Raw genomic sequence first — 5,589 nt, 5'->3', positions numbered from 1 at the left:
GGTTACTCCAGAAAATTTCGCAATCAAACAACAACCAAAAATCATGCCCTTTTTTTTATGTTTCTGTCATTGGTTCCGCATTTGAGAGTGCCTCTAGAATGCCTCGCCCCCTCCTAGCCGGAGTCCTCCCGGACGACAAGGTTTCGCCTCGGAGTATGTGCCGTGCATAGGTTAAAAAAAGTTGTGCTAATGCCTAGCCGATTAATGTGGCCCTACTTTATGCATACTCTGTCAATGCATGGAAAAATTAATGTTGTGCAAGAGAAGGGAATAAGCAAGATTCTTATTGGCATTCGCCGTCGAGGTTTTATGCTTTCTTTGCAAGTAACAGCTGTAACTCTACTGCTATCTGTTTAATTATCTTTTTTGCAAAAGGCAATTGCTTTGCTGACACTGATGATGGAGTCGTAGCTGTTTCTAAGGATAGAATTGGTTGTGATGTAATGGCTATGGGCCTTATGACCTTGGCTTTCCATTGGTATTTTTTTGCTGTCGATTTTTGTAGATGGTTTGGCTCTTTCTTGTTTGCCGCTGGTTTGTCTTTCATCGGCATCCACATATGTCGGTTTTCCTTTTTGAAATGCCGCTGTCTGCTTTCCATTGTTGCTTGTACTAAAGGTAATTCCTTTTGCTTTTGCTTTGGTATCCAAATGTGAGTGACATTTGGGTTATGGCTAAGTATTTTCTTCGGGATCCATATCTGTTTTATGACCCTGGGTTGTGGTTGAATCATCTACTTTGTTGGAATTTTGTAGTTGCATTGTTCTCTGTCTGCCATGGCATTTCTATCCTTCCGCATCCATACTTGTTTACCTTGTTTTGGTAGCCTAGATCTTTGCATTGCGTCCGGTGACTTCATATGTCTGTAATTAGCATGGTTGGCTTTTACTTGATTTTTTGTCGCGGGTATCATGTTCTTTAATGGAATTTGTGCTTTGGGCTTTGTTTCCAGTGATTGCATGGCTTGCTGTTGATCATGCTGGTATTGCTAAGCAAAAGCTATCACCTGTTGTTCATGTTCATGCTGAATTTTGACTGCCTTTGCTTTCCAATCTATCTGCACATTGTACTCTTTTTGCCAAGGTTGCCCAAGCATCATTGGGTGTTGTGTGCTTTCATCTGTCACCACATAGAATTTGTGTGAGTAAATATATTGATGTAGCTGTACATGCAATATAGTCCATCCCAATGTTTTCAATGGGTGTGATGTGCTATTTTCCAGCACTTGAGGAGTAGGATGAAGTTGATCTGTGACTTTGAGCTGTTGGTATAATCCGTAAGAGATTAAATTTTCTTGAGCACCCGAATCAAGCAATGCTGTTGATTCAACTTGATTGCTGCCCACTTTGACCGCAATTATTGGCTCCACTGTTTCCTCCTCCAACTTTGTCAGTCGAATGGCATTGATTCTCAATGGTGTTCCACTTTGTTGTTGTTGTCATAGAAGCCGTCTTTTTGCAATGCGTTCTTGTGCTTCGGCTTGAGCTTCCTCCCGTACTCTCTGTTTTTTCATCATTCTTTGTTTTCCTTGATGAATTTGTTGGAGCATCTCCTGTGTGAGTGGTAGATGATACCTCCTCAGCCGACATCCACACTAAGCCAGTTTGGCATTTCTTCACCTACTAATGTAGCAAGCTTGACAGCTCCACTTTGTGATACATCACTGATCAAAAATGGTCCCATCCCTCGCTTTTTAAGTTTCTTGGCATGTTGCTTCGAGGTATAAACAAGTACATAATCACCTGTTTTGAACTCTTTGGTACTCACATGTTTGTCAAAAAATTCCTTTTATCTTCTCTTTTTAGCATAGATTGAAGCGACAGCTCGCAAGCGGAGTTCATCTAGATTTTCAAGATCATCAATCCTTGAAGAGAGCTCATGCCCTGTCCATTCCAAGCTTTTTGCCACTCGTAGAGTTGGGATTAAAAACTCTATGGGTAGTATAGCATTTAGGCCAAATACCATGTTGTATGGTGTTGTTCCTATTGATGTTTTGTAAGCTACCCTGTATGCCCATAGTGTTGAATGTAGCTGCTGATCCCAATCTGTTCTTGATTCTGACACTATTTTAGTGAGAGCCGTGCATAGTGTTTTATTTGTGGCCTCAGCTTGCCCATTGGCCTGTGGATGGTATGGTGTGGATTTCCTATGTATGACCATGAATTCCTCTAGCAGATATTCAATGAATTCATTGAGAAAATGTGTTCCATGATCACTGATAATTTCTATTGGTAACCCATAACGTACAAAAACATTCTCATACAAAAATTGTGCCGTGGTGCGTGCATCAGCTTTTTGTGTTCCTTTGGCTTCGACCCATTTTGTGAGATAGTCCGTAGCCACAATGATATATTGGGTATGGGTGCGATATGCAGGGGGTGATATAGGTCCCACAAAATCAATGCCCCATTTTGCAAATTCTCTTGCTCCCATCATTGGCCGTAATGGCATCTCATCTCTTTTTATTGGCATCTTGGTGCGTTGACATGCATCACAACGCTTTACAAACTCTTCAGCATTCATGTGCAATGTAGGCCACCAAATTCCTGCGGTTAAGACAATTTTTGTCGTCTTATCGCCCGAAAAATGGCCTCCACTTATTCCGCTTTCACTTGCACATATTCTAAGTTGATTGTCCTTTTCCCGCTTATAGAGTTGATTCCCAATTAACTGAAAGTCACGTGCTTCCAGCTCTATAGCTTTTTCCCGTGCTCTTGTGATGTTCTCAGGGAACGTCCTGGTGGTTAAGAAGTCAATGATATATTGACTCCATGCAGGTGTTATGTTTACCTGAAACAAAGTTGCGTGATCCACTGGTCGTTTGGCACTACATATAGTACAATTGGTAACATAAGAATGTGTATCCGCATACATAGTTGGCCAATAAACCCCTAACTATTTTAGTCTTTGGTGCGTCTTCAATGTCGAACAATGAAATGCACAACCTTGGACATGTGTCTCTTCAAGGTAGCACTCGAATTCTTTCGGATTTATATATAATTGTAGGATTAGGTCAGATCCAAGATGATACAGCCGTCCTGCTATCAACTGGAAGTTTTTTGTTTGTCAAATTATTTGTTGTTTGGATCTGCATTCCGTATTATCAAACCTACTTCCACATGAAAGAATGCTAACAATTTCTTGAGACCATTTGGGTACCATTTCAATGTTGAAAAGATAAGCATCTGGTATGTCATCATCTACTCCTTCAGGAGCTTCCCCGTTGTGTATTCTTGAAAGATGATCCGCTCGTAGATGGGTTTTACCCTTTTTGACCACCACTGTGAAGTCAAATTCTAGCAATATAATAAACTAGCATACGATTCTCCCTGTATTGCAAGGTTTATTTACTAGGTACAAAAGAGCTTGATGATTTGTGAAGAACACAAATTTGTTTGCAAGCAAATAATGCCGAAATTTATTTACAGCATAAATCATTCCTAACCCTTCCCTCTCGGTGGTTGTGTAGTTCTTTTCTGCATTGGTTAACTGTCGGCTCGCATAGCAAACTAGAAAATCCATTGCTCCATCTCCAAGTTGAGCTAGAATACTTCCAATGGCATATGCTGAAGCATCAATGTGCACATGGAATATCTTTTCCCAGTCTGGTGCCTTTAGTACAGGTGCTGATATAAGGTTTTCCTTCAGCTTTTGGAATGAAGTATCACACTCCTCGGTCCACTCGAAATTGACTAGCAAACGATACAGAGGTTGTGCGATAACCGCATACAAGTATATGAATCTTCGATAATATCCGCAGTGTCCCATGAAGGATTGCACTTGTTTCGCATTAGTAGGACTGGGCAGGTCTACAATGACTTTGACTTTGTCTAGGTATGTGGTTATGCCATTTCTTGAGACAACGTGTCCTAAGATTCGTCCTTGCTTAACCATAAATACACACTTTTCCGAATTAAGACAGATTCGATATGTCCTGCACTTTTCAAAGACCTTTTGCAAATGGTCCATATGTTCCTCTCGCAGAAGAGAGTGTACACACAGGACCTCCATGTAAATTTCTAAGAATATTCTTAGGTATTCCTTGAATGCGTGAGTCATTAAACTCTGGAAAGTGGCTGGTGCATTAGTTAAGCCAAATGGCATAACTCGATACGCATAAATCCCCCATTCTGTGGCAAACGTTGTTTTGTGTTGATCCTCCCTTGCTATTGTCAGTTGGTTGTATCCTGAAAACCCATCCAGAAAGGAATAATCCTGTTTCCCGGCCACTCGCTCAAGTACATGTTCTGTAATTGGCAAGGGATAATTATCCCTTATGGTTGCTGCATTCACCTTCTTGAGGTTTACACACACTCGCAGTTTTCCATTCTTTTTGGGAACTACCACAATGGGTGACACGCAATCTGTATGTTCGATTTCATAGATGAATTCAGCTTCCATTAGTTTATCAATCTCTTCTTTGATTCGTTTAGTAAATGTGTCATTATATGTATAAGGACGTTGTTTGCTAGGTTTTGCATCCGATTTTAAAGGAATTGTATGTTGGCATATCAATGGATCAACTCCTTTGAGGTCTTTATAGGACCAAGCGAACACATCTTTATACTTCTTTAGAAGTTGTGTTAGCTGTGCTTCCTCCTCAGACTCTAAATCGTTAGCTATATTGACCGGCTGAGGCTTTTCACCTGGTTCTGCGAGGTCTATCTTTTTTGCCTTTTCAAGCCCATCGTAGGATTCTTGGTTGGTTCTTTCCCTGACTGGTGGTGTCATGATGATTTTTCTGTCCTGGATAGTAAATTTTTGATAGTGTGATGGTACATTCATGTTCCCCTTTTCTGACTCCCCTTTACCATCACTATTTTCTTCCGTAGTCCATATCTCTCTCAAAGACCGTTTCAGTTCTTGGTATTTCTGTTCTTGGTATTTTTGTTTACGCTCCCGTTTGGTCCACTCTTGGTCCTTTGTTATTTCTTTTTTTGAATTTTGAGATTTTTGTGATTTTGTTTCGGTTTTAGCTTTTCGTACCTGTTTTATTTCCTCTCACGTTCGTTCTATTCGATTTTTTGAGAATTTTCCTGATATTTGATATTTTACACAATCCTCTGCTCTTACAAGCATCAAATAGTGAGTTTTACCTTTTATCTTGGGCATCAGGTTCTCTCTCGCTTTGTTTCCTGCTTGTTTCCTCCTATAGCGTTCTTGGCGTCTAGGATGTTGATTAGCAAAATCATAAAACTTGATATTCTCGGCTTCATTTCCATGCTCACTTGAGATGTCTGAACACGCATTATCTGCATCATCATTTACTTCCAAATGTTCAGAGGAGTTGTAAAACTCTTCTTGTTCCGGTGGTTCTACCGTCTCCTTTTCTGGTATAATGCTTACCATGTAATAGGGTAACACGTCATAGCCATCCTTATCGCAAAATTTTATTGTTGGACTGTCGGTAATGGTACAGACATCCAATATTGCCAGTATGTGTTCCCATTCTAGAGGTTCCAAGGCATCTTCAGGGAAAGGTTTCGGAATATACTCCTTGTCCTCAATTGCTCTTTCTAAGACGCATTCCTCTCTTCTTAAGCTTCCACAATGTGAAGCTCCGTACATCGACAGCTCTTTTGGTTGCCC

This window comes from Adiantum capillus-veneris, chromosome 28 (genome assembly GCF_014529385.1).
Source record: "Adiantum capillus-veneris isolate H3 chromosome 28, ASM1452938v2, whole genome shotgun sequence".
Lineage (NCBI taxonomy): Eukaryota > Viridiplantae > Streptophyta > Polypodiopsida > Polypodiales > Pteridaceae > Adiantum > Adiantum capillus-veneris.
Note: the sequence above shows the minus strand (reverse complement) of the source record.